The following is a 24,708-nucleotide window of genomic DNA, read 5'->3' as shown; positions in this document are numbered from 1 at the left end:
CAGAACCCACACAAAGCCAGGCTCAGTGGCACTTAGGAATGTCTGTAATCCTGTTATACACAAGAGGGGTCCTGTTTCAAACACTGTGGAGGGTGAGAGGACCAACACTTAAGGATGTCCTCCACATGCGCGTCATGGCAAGTGCACACGTGCACTCACACACACCACACGCCCCAAGAACAAATAGCAACAGAAGCCACCCGATTTCTCCTGTTCTCCGACCTCTGTTACACACCAGTGTGACACCCACCCCAATCTAGGACGCCTCGCCCCACTGTGACTGACACTACATCACCTGGTGGGAAACACTGACCACTTGTGCATTTTGTCTCCTCTCTTCAGCAGGAAGGCTGATTAACACAGAAGTCATTCTTATTAACTCGCATGTGGCCATTCCATCGTTTACTTTTAAGTTGCCACAGAACACAGCCAGCCATTGTAACTACTCTGTCCTGAAATTCAGTACGCATGACCTGCCTTCATTAAAACTGTGGTTTAACCTGATCCATCCAGCAAGCCTATACATTAATAGAAGTTCTTAGTCTAGGCAAAGCCAAAGCTATCTTCCCTGACAATACCGTTCTGAGAACAGTGAGCAGTGGAGAAGAGAACTGCCACACTGGCACCTCTGTGCTCTGCTGCCTGCTTCGGGATTATTCTTAACCCATCTGTCTGTTTTCTCTCCTCACCGTCCTGCAGTTCTCTTTCTGAACGTCTTCCTCCTCAGGTGCGTCCCCCCTCAGTTTTAGTATGAGCCTTTCCCCCTTATCCAGGGAACAACATGTCTAGGGAAGGAGAAGAATATCTGTTATTCGGAGACACCTACAGAAAGCAGAAGCCATCCAGTAGCTCCAGCAACCATAACTCCCTTTCCTCCTCACTCACCCCTGCATTTCCCAGGCAGTCCTCTTAAAGAAACAGATAGGTCCGTGTCCAGTTTCTTCTAACAGCAGCAGCAGCAGCAGCCAAAAGCCACTCGCAACAAAAGAACAGCAAAAGCCACACAGAGGGAGTCTGAACTCAATCAAAGGTCCTAGAACTAGAATTTGAAAAGCAGGACTTCACTTGGAACAAACCTATTGTCCTCCAGCCACTAAAGAAACAAACCGGCTAGACAAAGACCACCTAACAGTCACATCCTACAGACCACACTACATAAGCAAAGTACTAATGAGTTTTAAATTGGAGACACTGGACTTGTAACTTGACGGGTTTCCTTCATATGTTTGGTAAAAGTAGAGTGTGTACTAAAGATTAAATGTAAACAGTGTGAGGCACTAAAGACAAACGAGTTTCGAAGGGAGGACCGGAAGGGGTGCAACAGTCAGAATCCATTAGCACATTAGACTGCCCATGGTTCTCCCAAGATCTTGTTCAAGACACAAAGACACACACAACACAGTCACAAGATTATACAGTCATTCGCCAGAAGGGCAGAAACTATTGGTGAAAGTTGTTTTCAGAGTAAGATACTATAAGACCTCATCGAAATAGCCAAGAAATAAAAATATAATAACCTTGGAAAATATCATTGCTACCACCTACCTGGCAGCTGCTGGCACTGTTCCGGTGGGCAGTATGGTAAATACACTTCCTCCAGAAAAACTGAACGATCTCAATGGTCAAAACTCAGATACGGGCTTCTGCCTTTAATCCCAGCACTGGGGAGGCAGAGGCAAGCTAAGGGCCAGCCTTGTCTACAGAGTTAGTTCCAGGACAGCCAGGGCTACACAGTAAAATCCTGTCTCAGAAAAAAAAAAATCGGATAGTGATACAGGAGAGGACAACAGAGAAACTTCTCTAGCCAGCTATGGTAAAACCATGCACAGAGGACTTCTGACTTTTATTGCTTCATATATAAATTAATGGACAAAGATTATCAGACACTGGAGGGTGAGGCCTTCAACATGAGAGACAAAAAGGGCCAGCAAGATGGCTCAGCATGTAAACGTGCTTCCTTCCAGGCCTAATGGCTAGAATTTGATCTTTGGAACTCACTGGGTGGAAAGAGAGCACTGGCTAACACATTATCCTCTGACCTCCATGCTGGTACTAAGTAAAGCAGGGCAAAGAAATCACAACCCATACACCTGAACAAGGAAACAAGTTACTACAGTATGTCTACATAATTAGTCTGTGGTGGGTTCTGTTTTCACTTCTGAGTTTCTATGGCGTCTAGTGCTGAGGACTGAACCCACGGCCTCACACAAGCTAGGCATGTGCTCTACCATTACTCTACACCCTCAGTCATCAGTTCTATGCTTCTGAAATAAAATGTAATGCTGTGCAGGAAAATTTAGGAGCCAGAGAGGGGCTCAGTTGGTAAAGAGCTTACCAGGAATGCATACAGACCTGAGTTCAATCCAGAACCCCTGTAAAAAGCTAAGCACAACAGCCATGGGTTTATAATCCCGGTGCTGGGGATAAGGAGAGAAAACGATGGGGCTTCCTGGCCTGCTAGTCTAGTCAAAACGGTGAGTTCCAGTTGGGTGAGACCCTGACTAAAAAATAAAATGGAAGCAGAGCAGAGGGGAGAGAATATAAGACAGGGTAACAAGGTGATAAGGACCACTGTGTGTGTGCACAAGACTGCTAAAGCATCCAAATAAAACAAGATGGAGACTAGAAAAAGACATCAACCTCAGAGCTGGGGAATTAGCTCAGTGGTAGAGAATATAAGACAGGGTAACAAGGTGATAAGGACTACTGTGTGTGTGCACAAGACTGCTAAACCGTACAAATAAAACAAGATGGAGACTAGAAAAAGACATCAACCTCTGACCTACTCATGTACATGCACACATGCATGTCATACACATATGTACAAACACACAGGAAAAAAGAAAGCTATATAATCTGCACAATCTTGTAGTTTTGTTAAAATAAATACTAATAAAAAGATATAGTAGAACAGTCTTGGGCTAAAGACAGCTCATTTGTTAATTTCTATGCAAGTATGTGACTTCTACATGTTACATGAACACACACACATATTCTCTCTCGCGCGCGTGCGCTCTCTCTCTCACACACACACACTCTCTCTCTCTCTCTCTCTCTCTCTCACACACACACACACACCCCAATAGTAAATAAAATTCAATTTTTATTGCAATTACCCAAATTTTGTGTGTGTGTGTGTGTGTGTGTGTGTGTGTGTGTGTGTGTGTGTGTGTGTGTGTTGTGAACATGAGTATGCCATGACACTGTGTGAAGGTGAGAGACAACTTTTGGGAGTCAGTCTCCTCCTTCTATCATGTGAGTCCCAGAGACTAAACTCAGGTCATCAGACTTGGTGGCAGGGGCCTGCACCTGCTGGGCCATTTTGTTAGCCCCTAAATTAAACTTTAAGGCATTTAAATTCAATGACAAGTCCTAAAACAAATTCACACAGTACAGTCACTTAGGTTAACACAAGGACACCACTATCATTGAGGAAAGAAAAGATCATGTTTCCAGTAAACAGTCTGGATTTAATTGGCTATCTTAGGGGGGTGGGGAGCGAGTAACTCCTAGCTTTATATACAAAAATAACACAACACATCATAGAACTATAAATAAAAGCTAAAGCATCAAACTTTTAGAAAAACACACATCATACGTTCAGTTTGCCTATGACTCAGCAATTCTTGTCCTGATAACCAGTTGTCCTCACTTAACTGCAGGGTATTTCTGAGAAATCAGGGAGGCCACAGTGTCATGCTTTGTTTAAATTTCAGTATGGCTTCTGAGGAACTGTGTCACCGGTGACTTATCTGTACAAACGCTGCAGAGTATCTTTCTACTCTACAGCATCACTGAGCAGTTTAAGTGGGACACTACGGTATATGCAGCAGCTGTTGGCCAAAATGTATTCAGCGTGTACGCTAGAGGGAAGAGTGTAAAAGCCTACACAGACAGATACAGCAAAGTAGCTCTGAATTATAACTGCTCCAAACTGGAAACCATCTAAGTCAGCAACAGAACAGATTGACTATGGTGTATTTATTTGGGGAAACAACAATATCCTAGCAGTACTCAATGAAAGAACTATTTCTGTGACTCCCAGAGACAGGCAAGCAAAATCAGCTGGAATCAAGCACCACCATGATGGTCTATGGTTCTGTTCACCTGGAGCAGCAGCAGCCCTGACTTTAAGACACTGAGATGCGGGTGAAACTTTCAGCCAGCAGAAATGGCCTGTATCTTGAGCTGGGCTGTGTTTGCATAAGAAATATAAATCCAGGGCTGGAGAGATGGCTCAGTGGTTAAGAGCACTGGCTGCTCTTCCACAGGTCCTGAGTTCATTTCCCAGCAACCACACGGTGGCTCACAACCGTCTGTAATGGAGTCTGATGCCCTCTTCTGGTGTGTCTGAAGACAGCGACGGTATACATAAAATAAATAAATCTTTAAAAAAATATATAAATCCACTGTGTTAAACAGTCAAGTTCTCATATGCTACATTGTAAAGCAAACAGATAAAACTTAGCTATTATAAGGGGAAAAATGTGCAACAGTTTGCTTAGGATTCTGAAATCAGAGGCAGATCATTATTATTATTATTATTATTATTATTATTATTATTATTATTATTATTAATACCTAAAGGTAGCTGACATTTTTGGTAAGCTTGGGAAAACTAAGTTTTCTTAGTGCTTTCTGATATGTGCGTGTGGTTCACTCCTTTTTAATTTCTACTTCACCTCTTAAGTCTCAGCCAATTCTGAGAAGCCAATTTCCCTCATTACCAGCTTCACCTCAGTAACTCTCTACTGCACATCTGTTCTCCGCTGCTTTTTTGCTGTGGCTTTTGTAGTTGTGACTCTTTTTGTCGTAACTAAGAAGATGCTTGGCTTGGTAAAGACAGTATTAAATACAACTGCTCTGGGTTACAGCCACATTTATCCAGCTATGATTCTTCTTACTGAAGCCTGAAGTCACAATACTCCTAGCCTTAAGAATCTTTCTGGCAGCTTATATAGTTGTCTTTAAAGTTAAAAAGCTCTTGAGGACAGATCTTAACCTAAAGGCCCCTATCTCTTTTAGCTACCCCTCTAACAGGACCGTCACAGCTAGAGACTTTTATATTCTAGGCCCCTCAACTTTTGAATTTGCACTCTTAATTTTGAATGCAGATTGTTGTGATAAAAAAAGCTCTAGAATTATTCACATTTTTTCACAACCATCTATCTCACTGATTTATAGCTTTCACTAAACTGTAACTTTGGCGTGCTCACACAGATCATTTATTCACTCCATGAAAACATCCCAGAACATCAACGGTAACTCAACACTAGCAGTTCCCGGCACTACTGAGATGATGTTTTATGAGTCAGTTCCTGTTCAGACTACAGAGATAGAAAGCAGCAGCCATTCCAGACCAACTTATGTGTCAGGAAACACAGAGTACTATGTGCACAAAAGGAAACAGTCAGGGAAACTCAGTTTCTATGCAGAAGTGATGATCATATCAAGAGGTAAGCAGAAACAGAAATTTCAATGACTCCACTTCTACACATTAGTCAGAGGCAACAATCTGGGAAATATCAAAGAAAAAAGTACATTTCAGGAATGGACAGGGTCACTATGGTGGGGGCTGTTGTACAGGAGAGGCTAGAGGTGAGACAGTTGCTAGGGGTGCTTTTTTATAGTTACTCTGTACTGTTTTCTAAGAGATTCTTAGAACTTTATTTCCATCGGCTTGCCAAGCACCACCAGCTGAGCTGATCACTCAACCACAGTATGAACTAACTACCAAAGAAGACCTAACATCCGTGTGGGTTTTACCAATCTTGTCCATTACTGTATCAGGAAGGAAACTCTGCAAGTTTTCTAATTCAAAGGTATTGTAAAGTAGTCTGCTACGCTCAATGGACAAACTGGAGTTAGGAAACCCAGGAGCTGAATTTCAGAGCTTACTGAAATGTTACTGAAGATGAGATACAAACAGAGCAACCCTCGGTAGGGAAGTCAGACTGCAGCAGTAAACGTGCAGCTGAGGAAAATATCTCAGAGTCAACCCAAAACTCGCAAGCTGTTTACTGAAGGGCTTCTACCTTGCTTCCTCCTAACATCTCCCTATGTAGGCTGGGCTAGTCTGAAACCTGAGCTCCTCCTGCCTCAGCCTCCCAAGTGCTGGGATTGTAAGTGTTTGCCATTATGCCCAGATCATATTTAAAAGTATCCCTTAAATAATTAAATGAACATATTGTCTTTTGAAGAGGAAGGTCAACCTCTAGGTGTTTTATCTCACAGATATATATATATATATATTGTAACAGTATGCTAAGATTCTAAAACTTTATACACATATGCACAGGTTTATTGTTGTATATTCATAACAGGTTTATAACACACACAGGATAGCATCCCAAAAGTCCATCCTTATGTGAAGGCAAAATAAACCCAGGTACTCCCAAACCGTAAACAGGAGTAATGCTCTGCCTGAGACCCTCCCTTCAAAACAACGAGACAGAACTCCATGGACCAGTGTAGTTAAACAGCAGCAGCAACCAGCAAACCTAGGAAGCGTTCTGCAGCATTCACTTAGCTATCTGGATTCAGAATTTTTTTTTTTTTTTTGGTTCTTTTTTTCGGAGCTGGGGACCGAACCCAGGGCCTTGCGCTTCCTAGGTAAGCACTCTACCACTGAGCTAAATCCCCAGCCCCGCTATCTGGATTCAAAAACCAAGTTTTAAGTCAGGGATTTAATCCCAGCACTTGGGAAGAAGCAGCAGGTAGATTTCTGAGTTTGAGACCAGCCTGGTCTACATAGTAAATTTAAATTCCAGGCTGGCCAGCAATACACAGGGAGATCTTCCCTCAATCAATCACAATCAAGCAGTAAGTAAGTAAAAATCAATTTATATTGTCAAAGACTATATTCCTAGTACTTGGGAGAACTAAACAGTAAGATTTTAAGACCATCCTGGACTACATACTATATTCAAAGTCACCCAGGCTACACTCAACACCCTTTCACAAAACACAAACAAAACCAAAAATCAGATTATAATAAGTGGCTGTATTAATGAGGCAAGGTCTCATTCTGTATCCCTGGCTGATCTACATAGACCAAGCTGGTCTTTTAGTTTGGTTTGAGTTTTTTGTTTTTGTTTTTGTTTTTGGTTTTGGTTTTTTGGGTTTTTTTGTTTTGTTTTGTTTTGTTTTGTTTTTTTGCTGCTGTTGTTTTTTTGAGATGGGGTGACTTTGTGTCTTCTCTGTCCTGAAATCCACTCTGTAGACTAGATTGGCTTTGAATTCACAGAGATCTGCCTGCCTCTGCCTCTGGAGTGCTAGGATTAAAGGTGTGTACCACCATGCCCTGTACGGCACATTAATAATAAAGGTTCAGATTCCTGCTGGTTACCCTTGACTAAATGCCACATGGCTTTTAGGGAAAAAATATTTACTTATTGAGAAAAAAAGGATGCTTCCAACTTATTTTCCCTGAAGTTAGTCAAGGATAGTCCCTTGCCTGACTAAGAGCTTGTAGATAGAATCACTCATAAACATTACTGTTAATTAAAAAAAAAAAAAAAAAAAGATGGTGGCCAGTGTACAAAGTCCTGCTGGGAAACCCACACCAGCTTCATTCGAGGCTGTACCTGGAGCCTCACTCGGCCACTCAGCCCAGACGCTGGGTCAGCGCCCCACCAGTGCTGCTATCTGAAGCCTATGTCACACTGCTCCTCAGAAAAAAAGGATAGGACCTCTGAATAACATCCAGTCACAGGACAGCACTGTAACTCTGAACTTCAAACAAGTCAGCCCTCAAAGTGAAAATGGAGAGAGAATGAGACCTGGTGAGAGGAAGGATCAAAAGAGGGGGCAGCAGTGAACGGAAGGGAAGGGAAAGGGGGAAGAAAGCTATTAACACAGAAAGTGAGTTAGGGGAATGAAAGGAGAGGTTAGAGCATACAAAGCCAGAGAGAAGGGAAGAACTCTGCCCCCTGCCAAGTTGAGAGGACACGCTGTAAAGGGACAGGGCCATCCCTCCCAACAAGCCTGATAAAGCTACTTCCCAGGTCAGGTCCCCTACCAGCACAGCCCCTGAAAGACAGGTTCCACCAGCCTCCCAGACCATTAGATTGGGCTCTGTGGGAACGCTGACGTCTTGATGGTTCAGTCAAAGGCCCCTATAGCTTAATGTGCTGGCAATTTAACTAAGCACTCCTGACTCCTGATGAACACTCAGTCGGCCCTCTTTGCTGCACCATGAAAGCCACTTTTCTAACCCACACGGAGAGCCACAGCTCTGTGAATGCAGCCAGCAGCTCTCTTAACAGACAACAGCAAATTTGAATTCACACCTGCGGTACCTATGCCTAGCACCCCAGCAGCACTCTCTCACCCCCTCTTCTAACATTTCTAAAGGGCTAAGCATTAAGGATAATAAAGACTAGATGAAACAAATGCTAAGTGACAATTTTCTGTCACTGTTAGCACCCACAAAGGACACTTGACATGTAAAAAGACAGAGAGTTCAAAGCGGTTAGTGGCTCCAGTGAAACTAGAAACTAATAGCATAAATAAAACCTGAATTTTCCAGGGGGCGCTTGACAGAAAAGACAGGACTGCTTCATAGCACCAACAAAGCCAGGTTCCACCAGCCTCCCAGAGTATTAGATTGGCTTTGTAGAAAGAAGAAAAAAAAAACAAAAACAAAAAAAAAAACAAACAAGAACCCAGAGATTTCTATATTATACTTTTCCTTTTTTTTTTTTTTTTTTTTTTTTTTGGAGACACAGTCTTGCTATGTAGCCTAGTCTGGCCTTGAGCTTGCATTCTTTTTAACTTTAGCTTCCTGACCAAACGTAGCTACTTATTCTGAGTAACTAGATTCTTCATTTTGTGGCTTTCTTAATATCTTACTGTTGCATAAATTTTAGGACAGTGTTTGAAGAGACTTCTGAAGGTCTGCCTACCCAAACCAGCCCTACCCCCACCTACTGCCACCTGGAAAATTCACCATGGATGAGTCATCTCGGTGGGTGAGTATGTATGCACTATGATTTAGAGATCATGTACAATTTTAGCTTATAATATTCGCCTTCTATTTGTGGCAGCTGACACAGTAGTTTTCAATGTAAAGGCAGTGATAGGATAGTTTCCCTTTTAAAGAAAAAATTCAAGTTAAAAACATTATTACTGGGGTTGGGGATTTAGCTCAGTGGTAGAGCGCTTGCCTAGCAAGAGCAAGGCCCTGGGTTCGGTTCCCAGCTCCGAAAAAAAAAAAAAAAAAAAAAACGTTATTACTAGTATGTGTGTCTGCACTCCAGTACCCATGTATCATATAGCACAGTAGAAGTCAGAGGATAATCTGTGGGAGTCAGTTCTCTGTTTCTACTGTGAGTCCTGGGATCAAATTCTTCAAGTTTTAAAAACAGAGATGAAAGGTGGGCTGTGGTGGTGCATGTCCTTAATCCCAGAACTTGGGAGGGGCAGAGACAGGTGAATCTCTGTGAGTTCGAGGTCAGCCTGGTCTACAGAGCAAGTTCTAGGACAGCCAGTGCTACACAAAGAAACCCTGCCTCAAACAAAATAATAATAAAAAATAATAATAGTCCTGTAATAATGGTCAGACCAAGAATAAGCTAACGCCTCTGAAATGTTCCTTGGTGCCAAAGCTCATGGGTACAGCATTTTTAAAGATAACACTCACAATTACATCAGCATTCAAGGGGTTGGAGTAGCCTTATAACATTTGTCCTTTTGCTGAGCTTAGCAGTATTTTCCACACAATATGCAACAATTAATTCGATTTACACTTCTTCTAGTCATTTTAGTTTTATGTTTTAGCTTGCACGAACATTAATTATTTTGGTTAACATCTGGACCATGGCCAGGGTAGATGTCCTCCTGGTAGATGTGGTTACTGGAGGGTAGAAGGCTGAGGAGTCTCTAGGCATGCACAAAATAGTTAGGACAAGATGTCATTACCCTAGTCACTTCAGAGTCACTTTAAAGGTGACTGGAGAGATGGCTCAGTGGTTAAGGGCACTGGCTACTCTTCTAGAGGGCCCAAATTAGAAGATTCCCAGCATCCACTAGGCAGCTCCCAACAGTTTTTAAGTTCAGTTCCAGGGAATCCAATGCCCTCTTCTGCACTCCATGAGCACCAGACATGCATATGATACACAGACATACATACATACAGCAGAACAGCCATACACATGAAAAAAAAGTCTTTAATGAAAACTGTCTTAAACATCTGACTGGTTTCTTTTTTTCACTTGAAAAAGTTTGTCCCAGTAATTTCATAGCCACCCGGACAGTGATGAATCAACTATCCTAATTCAAGAGTCAGCAGGGCCAGAAGGCTGAGGCTGCCTTCTGACTGGGATCTGCCGTTAGCTAGACAGTGGGCTTTGCGGGAACAGCTGAGTGAAGAAGATTCACAATGGCTGGAGCATCCAGGAGGCTACTACTGACATCAGGGAAGCATCAAGTGTAGACTTAATGACTGAGACAGGCATATTCCTAGAGTGTCTGCTCCTCGCACATCTCACCAACTGCTCCCTGCCTCCAGTTCTGATGCTGAAATGAATGTGGACAACATCTAGGACATCTCCAGGTTTTCCTCCTCCCAGAAATTTCTATGGCTCAACTGTTCACCGTTCCTGTTCTCTTCCCATTGAGCATGTCTAGATAGTTTTCAAATGTGATACGTTTTCTAGCCAATGCTCTTGGGACTAAGTAACAATTCTTGAGCACAAGTCATCAGGGAACTAAATAATGATAGGCCTCTCTGAATAAAAAAATCGTTTACTCCCTAATGAGTACATTCAGGTAAAGCAAACCATCCTCTCACTATGACTACCAACACTGCCTCAAGCCATCTTTAATTAAGAGTTCAGAAAACTATTAATCACTCATGCTGTCTGCTGTCCAAAGGTCAGACTCAAACCATTTATCTTCTTTGTTTTAGATACGAGGATCTTACCAGTTGTACATATTCGGCTATGAGGCCTAAATCAGTCCCCGTGTTCCTCTACTTATGATGGGCTGACACCCTGACAAACCCTATCTTGAATGTGTTTGAAACACCATGAGAAAAAAGTTGTACAAAACTATTCAAAAAGCACATTCTACAGTAAAGTGTTGAGAGGCAGGTATAGTGTCTCATGGCTAAAATCCTGGCACTTGGGAAGTAGAAGCAGGAGGACCAGACGTTTAAGCCTAGCCTCAGCTATATGGCAATTTGAGGTCAGTCTGTTCAAGATGAGACTATTATTTTTTAAAAGATCTCATTTAAAAGAAAAAGAAAAAAGGGGGGTGCATGTAGCAGGGAGTAGTATAGAAAATCTCTTGTAATTTACTGAACATTATACTAAGGGGAAAAAAGAAAGAATGGTTATATGGGTAAAACTTTGTCCCGCTATAAAGTAGAAAAATGTTGAACCCTGGTAGATAGGGTACCGATATTCCACATTTCCTAAAGCCTTCCTGTTGTTGAACCCTTTTATTCAGGTCTCAAGGGGGCATGAACTTTTGCATAAGAGGCTAGGGAGTCAGCTCCTATCCAACGCTCCCATCCTGCGGTCTTTAATGGCTGACTCCCATTTTATAGCCAAGCCAATTAGTTGCCTTGGACAAATGTAGGAGCTTTGAGGACTGGGACACAGTACTCAGGTTAGCTTGAGGAAAACAGGAAGTCTCTTCTGTCTAAAAAGCTTTACCCAGGCACCAAAGGTCAGAAATATGAGGGCTGACCTTCACAGCTCCATAGAGTTCCTGCAACAACAGCAAGGCCTGAATCTCACTGTAGCCAGACCTGTGGCTGAACAAGACAGGGAAATGTCAAAAATAACTATTCGATTCTCATCCAATGTAGTGAGCAGTAATGCGGACTTCTACCTCTGACAGCTCCAAGGACTAACTAACTCCTTAAGGCCTGAGACAGTTTCCAGTAACAATCTTGCTGTCAAAGGGTCCCGGGTAGGAAGCTGTGAGCCCCAGTCTGCCCTGTTACTGGTTTACTGCAAATGCTTCAAAGAATCAACTCGTGGTGACAGAGAAAGAGTATAGGATGATGAAATGTGTGCTTATTTGCATATGAAATACAAACAGGTGTGTGATCTCAGGCCTCTACATCTTGATCATGGGTTGATTAGTAACTAATTCTAAAGATGGGGGGAGGGGCCTCTAAGTGTAAATGATACTTCAGCAAAAGTTCCTAACTTTCACCTCCTTTAAAAAAAATTGCTACATCTCAAAATACACCTCCTCCAGTAATTGTAATGTCCTGCTTTGGAGCACTTCAAATCTCATATAGCTTCATATTAATTATATCTCTGTGAAGAGGGTACAGGCCATGACAAGAAGGGAGTGACAAAGATGAAGGGCTCAAAAAATACCAGTCTAAGCCCAATTCTTTTGACTTTTTTAAGTCTACCTTATTTTATTTTGGAGACAGTGTTACTACATGGCCCAAGCTTGGCTCAAATTCAGTCTGCAACCCACCTGGAACTAGAAATTTCCCTTATCACTGGAATTGCAACATTGTTGAGGTTGTTCTGTATTGCAATGCTAAATACTGACCATGGTTTCCCCCCACCCAGAATGAGGAAATCTTCAGCTAAGCAAAATAGTGTTCATTAATTTAAAACTATTGGTTGAATAATATTCCTATAGCTGGGCACAAGAGAGAGAGGTGGAGTTTTGGTCCCTGGGCTTGGGGTCTGAGGCAGGACCAGACTGGGAAAAAGAGAAGAAGGTAGAGGGGAGGAAAAGAGGTCATGAGGTGGGTGAGTTATGAAAACATGGTGATGAGGGTTGGCCAATGAAAGCTGCAAGAACTGCCTAGATGGAACATGGAAAGTAGTAGCTCAGGGTTACTGGTAGGGAAGTAGACATCATAGCTATCTGCCCAGCTCTAGTGCTCCTAAGACGTATTATACATATAAAAGCTTTGTGTCTTGTATTTTTTATCTGGGAACAACAACAACAAACTAATGTGAGGTAGAAACTCAGGTTTGAGATTAAATTAGTACCACAGCAAACATCTTTTTCCACATGGTGCTGCGATCCAGCCTCATGCGGGTCATGTGCATGTGTGGCAAGCACTCTGACAGTGAGCTACCTTACTAATCTTTGGCTCCGCTCCATATAAGGAAAACCTTGTGTCTTGAATGCTGGAAGGCCAGCCCTAGTGTTTATCACAGCCTGTGTTTAGGAAGACACACCAACATTTTTTTTTTCTCCTGACAATGAACTCTTAAGTTCTCAACCAATGAGAATAACATGTGGGGGTGGCAATGGTGAATGGAAGTGGAAAAATTCCAAAAGAACTCTCAGCCTACTTAACTGTCCTGACAGCTCCCAGTGACTGGGAGAGGGAGGATAGGAGGAAAACCTGTTTCTTTCCAGAGGAGGCAGAATCAGTTCACCAGCTGAAATATGATCAGAAATTTGGAAAACTTTATTTAACAGGAAAAAAATTGATGTGCCCCAAGGCATCTAATATCTAACAATTCTTAGGTTCCTGCAGAGACACTTAAGAACCTCTGTGGCACCCCATGGTGGTGGCACTCACCATTAGCACTGAGGAGGCAGAGGCAGAGGCAGAGGCAGAGGCAGAGGCAGAGGCAGAGGCAGAGGCAGAGGCAGAGGCAGAGGCAGAGGCAGAGGCAGAGGCAGAGGCAGAGGCAGAGGCAGAGGCAGAGGCAGAGGCAGAGGCAGAGGCAGAGGCAGAGGCAGAGGCAGAGGCAGAGGCAGAGGCAGAGGCAGAGGCAGAGGCAGAGGCAGAGGCAGAGGCAGAGGCAGAGGCAGAGGCAGAGGCAGAGGCAGAGGCAGAGGCAGAGGCAGAGGCAGAGGCAGAGGCAGAGGCAGAGGCAGAGGCAGAGGCAGAGGCAGAGGCAGAGGCAGAGGCAGAGGCAGAGGCAGAGGCAGAGGCAGAGGCAGAGGCAGAGGCAGAGGCAGAGGCAGAGGCAGAGGCAGAGGCAGAGGCAGAGGCAGAGGCAGAGGCAGAGGCAGAGGCAGAGGCAGAGGCAGAGGCAGAGGCAGAGGCAGAGGCAGAGGCAGAGGCAGAGGCAGAGGCAGAGGCAGAGGCAGAGGCAGAGGCAGAGGCAGAGGCAGAGGCAGAGGCAGAGGCAGAGGCAGAGGCAGAGGCAGAGGCAGAGGCAGAGGCAGAGGCAGAGGCAGAGGCAGAGGCAGAGGCAGAGGCAGAGGCAGAGGCAGAGGCAGAGGCAGAGGCAGAGGCAGAGGCAGAGGCAGAGGCAGAGGCAGAGGCAGAGGCAGAGGCAGAGGCAGAGGCAGAGGCAGAGGCAGAGGCAGAGGCAGAGGCAGAGGCAGAGGCAGAGGCAGAGGCAGAGGCAGAGGCAGAGGCAGAGGCAGAGGCAGAGGCAGAGGCAGAGGCAGAGGCAGAGGCAGAGGCAGAGGCAGAGGCAGAGGCAGAGGCAGAGGCAGAGGCAGAGGCAGAGGCAGAGGCAGAGGCAGAGGCAGAGGCAGAGGCAGAGGCAGAGGCAGAGGCAGAGGCAGAGGCAGAGGCAGAGGCAGAGGCAGAGGCAGAGGCAGAGGCAGAGGCAGAGGCAGAGGCAGAGGCAGAGGCAGAGGCAGAGGCAGAGGCAGAGGCAGAGGCAGAGGCAGAGGCAGAGGCAGAGGCAGAGGCAGAGGCAGAGGCAGAGGCAGAGGCAGAGGCAGAGGCAGAGGCAGAGGCAGAGGCAGAGGCAGAGGCAGAGGCAGAGGCAGAGGCAGAGGCAGAGGCAGAGGCAGAGGCAGAGGCAGAGGCAGAGGCAGAGGCAGAGGCAGAGGCAGAGGCAGAGGCAGAGGCAGAGGCAGAGGCAGAGGCAGAGGCAGAGGCAGAGGCAGAGGCAGAGGCAGAGGCAGAGGCAGAGGCAGAGGCAGAGGCAGAGGCAGAGGCAGAGGCAGAGGCAGAGGCAGAGGCAGAGGCAGAGGCAGAGGCAGAGGCAGAGGCAGAGGCAGAGGCAGAGGCAGAGGCAGAGGCAGAGGCAGAGGCAGAGGCAGAGGCAGAGGCAGAGGCAGAGGCAGAGGCAGAGGCAGAGGCAGAGGCAGAGGCAGAGGCAGAGGCAGAGGCAGAGGCAGAGGCAGAGGCAGAGGCAGAGGCAGAGGCAGAGGCAGAGGCAGAGGCAGAGGCAGAGGCAGAGGCAGAGGCAGAGGCAGAGGCAGAGGCAGAGGCAGAGGCAGAGGCAGAGGCAGAGGCAGAGGCAGAGGCAGAGGCAGAGGCAGAGGCAGAGGCAGAGGCAGAGGCAGAGGCAGAGGCAGAGGCAGAGGCAGAGGCAGAGGCAGAGGCAGAGGCAGAGGCAGAGGCAGAGGCAGAGGCAGAGGCAGAGGCAGAGGCAGAGGCAGAGGCAGAGGCAGAGGCAGAGGCAGAGGCAGAGGCAGAGGCAGAGGCAGAGGCAGAGGCAGAGGCAGAGGCAGAGGCAGAGGCAGAGGCAGAGGCAGAGGCAGAGGCAGAGGCAGAGGCAGAGGCAGAGGCAGAGGCAGAGGCAGAGGCAGAGGCAGAGGCAGAGGCAGAGGCAGAGGCAGAGGCAGAGGCAGAGGCAGAGGCAGAGGCAGAGGCAGAGGCAGAGGCAGAGGCAGAGGCAGAGGCAGAGGCAGAGGCAGAGGCAGAGGCAGAGGCAGAGGCAGAGGCAGAGGCAGAGGCAGAGGCAGAGGCAGAGGCAGAGGCAGAGGCAGAGGCAGAGGCAGAGGCAGAGGCAGAGGCAGAGGCAGAGGCAGAGGCAGAGGCAGAGGCAGAGGCAGAGGCAGAGGCAGAGGCAGAGGCAGAGGCAGAGGCAGAGGCAGAGGCAGAGGCAGAGGCAGAGGCAGAGGCAGAGGCAGAGGCAGAGGCAGAGGCAGAGGCAGAGGCAGAGGCAGAGGCAGAGGCAGAGGCAGAGGCAGAGGCAGAGGCAGAGGCAGAGGCAGAGGCAGAGGCAGAGGCAGAGGCAGAGGCAGAGGCAGAGGCAGAGGCAGAGGCAGAGGCAGAGGCAGAGGCAGAGGCAGAGGCAGAGGCAGAGGCAGAGGCAGAGGCAGAGGCAGAGGCAGAGGCAGAGGCAGAGGCAGAGGCAGAGGCAGAGGCAGAGGCAGAGGCAGAGGCAGAGGCAGAGGCAGAGGCAGAGGCAGAGGCAGAGGCAGAGGCAGAGGCAGAGGCAGAGGCAGAGGCAGAGGCAGAGGCAGAGGCAGAGGCAGAGGCAGAGGCAGAGGCAGAGGCAGAGGCAGAGGCAGAGGCAGAGGCAGAGGCAGAGGCAGAGGCAGAGGCAGAGGCAGAGGCAGAGGCAGAGGCAGAGGCAGAGGCAGAGGCAGAGGCAGAGGCAGAGGCAGAGGCAGAGGCAGAGGCAGAGGCAGAGGCAGAGGCAGAGGCAGAGGCAGAGGCAGAGGCAGAGGCAGAGGCAGAGGCAGAGGCAGAGGCAGAGGCAGAGGCAGAGGCAGAGGCAGAGGCAGAGGCAGAGGCAGAGGCAGAGGCAGAGGCAGAGGCAGAGGCAGAGGCAGAGGCAGAGGCAGAGGCAGAGGCAGAGGCAGAGGCAGAGGCAGAGGCAGAGGCAGAGGCAGAGGCAGAGGCAGAGGCAGAGGCAGAGGCAGAGGCAGAGGCAGAGGCAGAGGCAGAGGCAGAGGCAGAGGCAGAGGCAGAGGCAGAGGCAGAGGCAGAGGCAGAGGCAGAGGCAGAGGCAGAGGCAGAGGCAGAGGCAGAGGCAGAGGCAGAGGCAGAGGCAGAGGCAGAGGCAGAGGCAGAGGCAGAGGCAGAGGCAGAGGCAGAGGCAGAGGCAGAGGCAGAGGCAGAGGCAGAGGCAGAGGCAGAGGCAGAGGCAGAGGCAGAGGCAGAGGCAGAGGCAGAGGCAGAGGCAGAGGCAGAGGCAGAGGCAGAGGCAGAGGCAGAGGCAGAGGCAGAGGCAGAGGCAGAGGCAGAGGCAGAGGCAGAGGCAGAGGCAGAGGCAGAGGCAGAGGCAGAGGCAGAGGCAGAGGCAGAGGCAGAGGCAGAGGCAGAGGCAGAGGCAGAGGCAGAGGCAGAGGCAGAGGCAGAGGCAGAGGCAGAGGCAGAGGCAGAGGCAGAGGCAGAGGCAGAGGCAGAGGCAGAGGCAGAGGCAGAGGCAGAGGCAGAGGCAGAGGCAGAGGCAGAGGCAGAGGCAGAGGCAGAGGCAGAGGCAGAGGCAGAGGCAGAGGCAGAGGCAGAGGCAGAGGCAGAGGCAGAGGCAGAGGCAGAGGCAGAGGCAGAGGCAGAGGCAGAGGCAGAGGCAGAGGCAGAGGCAGAGGCAGAGGCAGAGGCAGAGGCAGAGGCAGAGGCAGAGGCAGAGGCAGAGGCAGAGGCAGAGGCAGAGGCAGAGGCAGAGGCAGAGGCAGAGGCAGAGGCAGAGGCAGAGGCAGAGGCAGAGGCAGAGGCAGAGGCAGAGGCAGAGGCAGAGGCAGAGGCAGAGGCAGAGGCAGAGGCAGAGGCAGAGGCAGAGGCAGAGGCAGAGGCAGAGGCAGAGGCAGAGGCAGAGGCAGAGGCAGAGGCAGAGGCAGAGGCAGAGGCAGAGGCAGAGGCAGAGGCAGAGGCAGAGGCAGAGGCAGAGGCAGAGGCAGAGGCAGAGGCAGAGGCAGAGGCAGAGGCAGAGGCAGAGGCAGAGGCAGAGGCAGAGGCAGAGGCAGAGGCAGAGGCAGAGGCAGAGGCAGAGGCAGAGGCAGAGGCAGAGGCAGAGGCAGAGGCAGAGGCAGAGGCAGAGGCAGAGGCAGAGGCAGAGGCAGAGGCAGAGGCAGAGGCAGAGGCAGAGGCAGAGGCAGAGGCAGAGGCAGGCAGAGGCAGAGGCAGAGGCAGAGGCAGAGGCAGAGGCAGAGGCAGAGGCAGAGGCAGAGGCAGAGGCAGAGGCAGAGGCAGAGGCAGAGGCAGAGGCAGAGGCAGAGGCAGAGGCAGAGGCAGAGGCAGAGGCAGAGGCAGAGGCAGAGGCAGAGGCAGAGGCAGAGGCAGAGGCAGAGGCAGAGGCAGAGGCAGAGGCAGAGGCAGAGGCAGAGGCAGAGGCAGAGGCAGAGGCAGAGGCAGAGGCAGAGGCAGAGGCAGAGGCAGAGGCAGAGGCAGAGGCAGAGGCAGAGGCAGAGGCAGAGGCAGAGGCAGAGGCAGAGGCAGAGGCAGAGGCAGAGGCAGAGGCAGAGGCAGAGGCAGAGGCAGAGGCAGAGGCAGAGGCAGAGGCAGAGGCAGAGGCAGAGGCAGAGGCAGAGGCAGAGGCAGAGGCAGAGGCAGAGGCAGAGGCAGAGGCAGAGGCAGAGGCAGAGGCAGAGGCAGAGGCAGAGGCAGAGGCAGAGGCAGAGGCAGAGGCAGAGGCAGAGGCAGAGGCAGAGGCAGAGGCAGAGGCAGAGGCAGAGGCAGAGGCAGAGGCAGAGGCAGAGGCAGAGGCAGAGGCAGAGGCAGAGGCAGAGGCAGAGGCAGGTGGATCTCTGTGAGTTCCAGGTCAGTCTAGTCTGGTCTGGTCTACAGAGCAAGTTCCAGGACAGCCAGGACTACACAGAGAAACCTTGTCTCAAAAACAAAAAACAAAACAAACAAACGAAAAAAACCCCTGTTTTAGGCACATTGCAATTTTGTGGTTGAAGCTGTTTTAAAATCACCTCTTAGGACTGATTTCACTGAGCTGGCTGGAAGCAGTTCGTTTTTCCCATCTCAGCCACCCTAGAGAGGCTCTCCAGAGTGCTGTACCAGTTTCTACATTAACACAAACCAGCTGAGGACACCTTCCTAAGTTCTCAACAATTCCCTAAACTGCTTTTTACTGTACAAAATCCCCAGAGGTCCAATTTTGTTTTCTGAAGTCAAACGAATACAATACAAATTGGTTTGGTCACTTTGATTCTTTACAGAAAACAAAAGATTTGATGTTTTAACAGTATCAATATATTTTTAAGGAATACAAAAAATAAATAAATCACCAAATCATTCCTCCATATAAACCCAAAATACACTTTTCTGGCTTCTCGGGAAATCAAAATAAAATAGCCTAATATTTAAACAAAGTGTAAGTGCTTTGTTTATGGTGTGTACCTGTAAACCCAGTACTTGGAAGGTAGAGACAGGAGGATGAGGTGTTTAATGCCTTGACTCAGCTATATGAGAACAGAAGCCAGCCTGGACTACATTCAAGACTATCTCCTCAAAATCAAAACCAGAAACACACACACACACACACACCCTTCACATACAGCAAAGTTAAACAATCTTACTCAGAGAGAAGTTGGGTAGAAAAAAAAATTGAGCTGAAAAAAATCCATCTTAAAATTTACATCTTACTCAACATTCCATATCATAGTTTGGTGCTAATTCTCTTTACTAACTTCCCACATTAAAACCCCTGTCCTTAGTTTGATTTGGCTTTCACTCTACGGTTAGGGGTATTTTTTGCAAGACACTCTGAGGTCTCTAAAGGACAATGTGCTGAGAATATTCCAGTCTCCATGCAGACAGAAGAAAGCATATATCTCTCATCCTGTCATTCTATCCAGTCAAATGGGATACAAGAAAATAACACACTGTTGGGTATGTCTCTTCTAGAATAAAAACAAAAATTACTTCAGAGTCTCCTTATCATACTGTTCCCACTTCCCCAAAACAGTCTGCCTCTTAATGGCTCTCTAGAGCATACAATGTCTCAGCTAGACACTCAAGCTTTTCCCCAACAGGTCCCAACTTAAAGCTACAACTCTCCACCCTAGACAGGCCCAGTAAGCACTCCTTGGAGTTCAAGGCTCGGCTCTTTTTCCTCATATTCCTCTTTTCATGTCCTCACTCAACTCTCTCCGGTTTCACCTCAACAGGTGTACACTCGGATCCTGCGCCCTTAGCAAGAGGCCGGAGTTCACTGTGCCCACACCTACAAAACACCGGGTCACCCTGCCACTCCCAACAAGCTCGACCCTACACAGAAACCGCGGAGCCTCAGAAACCGCAGCCTAAGGGGAAGAAATCCAGCAGCTTCCGGCGGACATCCCTGGAGACAGGGTGGGGCGAGCCCCGCTCCGCTCCCAGCCCGCGGACTCCCTAGCCCAGAGCGCCGGGCAGACTGCGGGAGACACTCAGTCCGCCCCAGTGCGCCGGGCGATGGCAGCAGTGAGATTCTCTTTCCTTAGGGGCCGCGCGCCCCAACCCGCCGCTCCGCGGGTCTCGCCAGCTCTCACCGCGCAGTCGCCCGTGTCTCACCGCGCCCCAGCCCAGACTGGCCACCACGCTCCAACCCCACAGCCCTCACCTCTCTGTTCCACGAAGCGGCCGCTTGCTGACCGTGTCCGGACTGAAGAAGACCGGACCCGACTACGCTAATAGCGCCGCACCTGCCCCGAGCCACTGAGCCGCAGCGGCACGCTTGACGTCACCCGAGCCTCAAGCGCTGGAAGCCCGGAGTCACCTGATCTCCCTGGCAACGCGTGAGGGGGCGGGACCAAGCGAGGGCGGCGTCATAGCACAGCCCCGCCCCTCCGCTTCTCCCGGTCTTCGCACGGACTCACCCTGCCACCAGGCTCCCACTCCCAAGCATGCTCGGGCGGGTTTCTCTCCGGGTCCTTGCGAGCACGCCGCCCCAGGTCGCTAAGACCGAAGCCTGGGAAAAAGGGCGGTTTGGCACACAGCATGTCGGGCTGCTGTGAGCTGCTGCTGCCGCCTGGCCTCTTCTCCGCTGCTAGGTTCAGGGGCCTACTATAGAGCTGCAAATGAGAGCTGCGGCTGATGACTAAGTTGCACTTTGGCTACTTCCCATAAACCTTGCTGCAGTAGTGTGACCAATGCACAAGAATGTAACAAGACAAATTGCAAGAATTTGAAGGTTGGAACCAGTGTCCAGGCCAGGACCTCTTGTTCCTCAAGTCCCCTATTGCCACGGGGAGAGAAATTTCTGAACCGGTCCTACTTGGAAAAAAAAAAAGTAAAGCTTAATTTTTCACTTTGGAAACTGGTTTTTTCTGGGCTGGGCTGTAATATGTATTTCAGTGGTTGATGCTTGCGAAGCATGTGCAAACCTAGATTGACTCCCTGAACCTGCCTAGAGAGGGGGAAAGCGGTCCAAAGTCCTAGCGTTGATTGCTATACCGGTATCTTTACACCTTTGTCACTACCCAGTCTTAACAAATAGACCATGAAAATGTAAAGAAATGAGATGAAAATGAAACACCCCACGGGGGAGGGGCTCACTCTTGCTGCCTTCCACCTCAGCTTTAGTCTCCTACTCCCTCAATCTCCAAAAGAGGTTTTCTGTCCTCCCTGCCTTTCACACAATAGGATCTTTGACCAAGAAGTTAATTTACAACTAACTTAGAGACCAGGCTGATTAAGATACATTGCATTGGAAAATCAAGAATACATAGGTAGTACGACAATATCTTTTGTTTTGTTTTTCACGACAGGGTTTCTCTGTGTAAAAGAGCGAGAACCTTGGCTGTCCTGGAACTTGCTCTGTAGACCAGGCTGGCTTCAAACTCAAGATCCTCTGCCTCCAGAGAGCTGGGATTAAAAGTATGCGCCACTACCGCCCGGCCATTTTCTCAGTTTATTTTATTCATTACATATTAATTTTGAAACAGGACCTCATGCTTCCCAGGCTGGCTCTGAACTCCCTATGTAGCTGAGGATGGCAAATTTCTGATCCTCCTGTTTCTACCCCAAGTGCTAGGATTACAGGTGAGTGAAATTATTCCTGGTTTTATTTGCTAAGGATCAAATTCATGCTGGGTAAGAACCCCACCAGCAAGTACCTCCTAGTTTCTACATTTAGGTTTCATGTTTTGTCTGGTTAATAGCATATACATGGAAGAAAGACAGCTGTGAAAAGCAGAGAAGCACCACAGCTTTATTATGAAAGAGCTAAAGGAGAAAGGAGAAAGGAGATTGGAAACAGAGCCCTGGACTATAATCCCAGCATAAAAGGATGTGGGAGGTAAGAGGGTCATCACAGATTCAAGGTCAGCCTGGGCTCCAGAATGAGACCCTAGTTTGTTTGTCTTAATAAAAAAAAAGAAAGAAAGAAAACTTGAGTCCAGGAGGAGAACAGTGAGGAGGAAGTGGGTACAGGGCAGAAGCAGGAAGGCCTGGGGTGTCTAGCAGAACTGAGGAGACCTCCAACTAGACAACAAGTCAGATCCAGAATGAGGGGAGAGAGTTGGGCCAGAATGAGCTTTGAGGGATCCTGAGGGATAGGGGAAGGGAGAAGTGGGCAGTGGTTTTGGCAGTGCTGAAAGGGAAGAGGAGGTAAAGGCAAGCTAAGAGCATCACAGGGCAGCTGAGAGGCTGCAAGAGGAAGGCCTGAAAAGAAGAAACAGGGTCAGCAAGATGATGACGTGGCTTCAGGGTCACATGATAGGCTGACAGAGAAGAGCAGCATTGTTCCTTAGCCTCTGAGGACTAAAGGTCATCCAAGTGTACCCCCAAAACTATCTCTGGAACATCATGTGGTTTGAGCCACCACTCTGCAGAACTATGAGGCAGGGGGAAAGCAGATCCGGGTAGATCCATAACTGCATCCCGACAGCACTCATCAAGACACCCTGTCCATTCGTCTAGAGAACCCTGACTAATATAATACCAGCTTTGTCTTTTTGTCTGGAACATTTCTAGGCCCTTGCTATCATCATGTCTCCTTGTCTCCACTCTGGTGAGAGAAGTGGAGATGAGGAAGAAGTGCACTGCCTTGAAGAGAAGAGCTTTATGACATCTGCTTAAGGCTGGGACATAGGAGGGCTGCTCTGGGGAAGAGAAGGGCATCTTTTTCAATATGGTCTCTGACTACTCCCTTTTTCTGAGTAGGCAGGGTTACAGTGAAGGGATCATTATCAAAGAAAAATCATTACCCTACCTCCATCGCTGATGGAGGGAGCAGCTAGGATGTGAATAAAAAAAACTCAGGGTTGTTGCTGACAGGATCTAAGAACCAGTGATGTGGCCAGCGGGTGGGCACAGCCGCATGCCTTCTCAGATTGAACCATGTCCCAGGATAAACATAAGGCCTTGCGTAGAAGTTGCTGGACTTTCAACAGATTTCTTCACAATAGCAGTGGGTGTTTCTGTCCCTAGGGGAGGGGGGGACAAAGAAGTGCAGTAAAACGTGTTTCGTGGGAGGTCTGCTAACCGCAGAAGTCTCAACATGTGTTCATCCACAGCAGTCATCCAAAGACGATGGGGGCAGCATAGTTCAGTGAAAAGAGTCTCTGCTTTGAGGTTTGCTCACTTGTGAAATTGGGCAAGTCTCACTTCTATCAGCCACATGATGACACCACTTACCTCACAAAACTATCGTAAATTCTACGTAACTCCCAGGGCAAAGAAAATCCAAATTCATAACTTTTTTGCTCTTGTGGTGCCAGGGATCAAATTTGATTCTTCACACAGGCTAGACAAGTGATCTAACGCTGAACTACACTCCCAGAGCCTTCACACTGTCAAAAGCCTATTCCAAAAACCATTCTAGGAGTTATGGATGTAGTTTGGTGGATAGAACGCTTGGCTAGCGGTACATGAGGCCCAGTATTTGACCTAGAACCACATAAACCAGGCACGGTGCTACACACCTATAATCACAGCAGTTCAAATACAAAGACAGAAGGATTCAAAGTTCATCCCAGGCTATAGAGAATTCATGGTGAACATTTTTTTTTTAAATTAAACCGCTTCTTGGACTAGGGGTGTGGCTAAGTTGGTAGAGTGCTTGCCTGGCATGCATGAAGCCCTGGGTTAGATTCAACAGAACTGTACCACAAAAACAGTAAATAGCACCATATAAAACCAGGAGTGGAGATACATACCCATAGGCCCAGGAATTGGGAAGCAGAAGCAGGAACATGGCAACTCTTGTTCAAGGTTGTGTTCAGCTACACAGCAAGTTCCAGGGCAGCCTGGAATACATAAGACCCCATCTCCAAAGGAGAAGGAAGAGAGCTGGTTTCTAATTACCTTGGCTGTGTCTTCCAGATATCCAACACCTACAAGAAGACCATGCAGCATGGGAGTTCCCTGGCCACAGTGAAACTGGATTGTAAACTGAGGGGTTGGGGATTTAGCTCAGTGGTAGAGTGCTTGCCTAGCAAGCACAAGGCCCTGGGTTCCGTCCTCAGTTCCAAAAAAAAAAAAAAAAAACAAAACAAAAAAAAAAAAACCCACCCATGTGTCTGGACCACAAACGGGTGTTTAAAAAAGAATTGTAAATTGCCATATCCTTTGTACCCTCATGGAAGGAATGCCATCCCAGCTACATTGGCTAAGGTCTAGATCAAAGCCTCGGTAACAGTGGGTATTCTGGGTCTCAGCACATCTGCATCAGGGACTCCATGAATGAACAGATAAAGGGATAGGCTAAGGTAACTGAATTACAGTGATGTGAGGTCAGCCTAATGATCCTTTATTGAGTGAATGAAGGAGTGGATGAATGATTCAACACATAAGCAAAGATGACAGAATGGTAAGACAGCCAGAAGACCAACCTAAGCGGGCTGTGAAAACCAGGAAGTTCTGGGAAAAGAGAGGCCAAACAGATCGCAGAGGGGTTTTTGAGATAATGGATTCTTCTGTTAGGCACACAGGGTGTGGATCTGGAAGGACAGGATTGCAGTGGGACACTGTGACTTACTGACCCTGTGACCTAGAACAAGTTGACTTAACTCCTATGCGATTGTTCCCTAGGTTGTAAAAAGGGAGATAAGGTTGTTAATTGCTTTATAGCAACCCCAAGGATTGATTGGGAAACCTATGGAATCAAAGCCTGGGGCCCAGTAAGTGTTTTATTAAGAGCTAAGCAGAAGAGGCTATCCAGAGTATGGAAAGGAGAAGGAACCACTCAAGCTCCTTGAATA

General features: G+C 48.3%; 1 protein-coding gene across 1 annotated transcript in view; it reads right to left on the bottom strand.

Annotated features, from left to right (window-relative positions):
- Positions 1-20,149, bottom strand: part of Cystm1 (cysteine-rich transmembrane module containing 1) — a 61,992-nt gene extending 41,843 nt beyond the window's left edge. Inside the window, exon 1 of the mRNA NM_001402495.1 lies at positions 20,127-20,149. The gene's annotated coding sequence lies outside the window, so the exon portion shown is untranslated. The remainder of the gene's footprint in view (positions 1-20,126) is intronic.
- Between the last annotated feature and the right edge of the window lie 4,559 nt (positions 20,150-24,708).

Source organism: Rattus norvegicus, chromosome 18 (genome assembly GCF_021556685.1).
Source record: "Rattus norvegicus strain SHRSP/BbbUtx chromosome 18, alternate assembly SHRSP_T2T, whole genome shotgun sequence".
In the NCBI taxonomy this organism is placed as follows: Eukaryota; Metazoa; Chordata; class Mammalia; order Rodentia; family Muridae; genus Rattus; species Rattus norvegicus.
The sequence above is the reverse complement of the archived record's forward strand: the minus strand, read 5'-3'. Positions and strand labels throughout refer to the sequence as shown.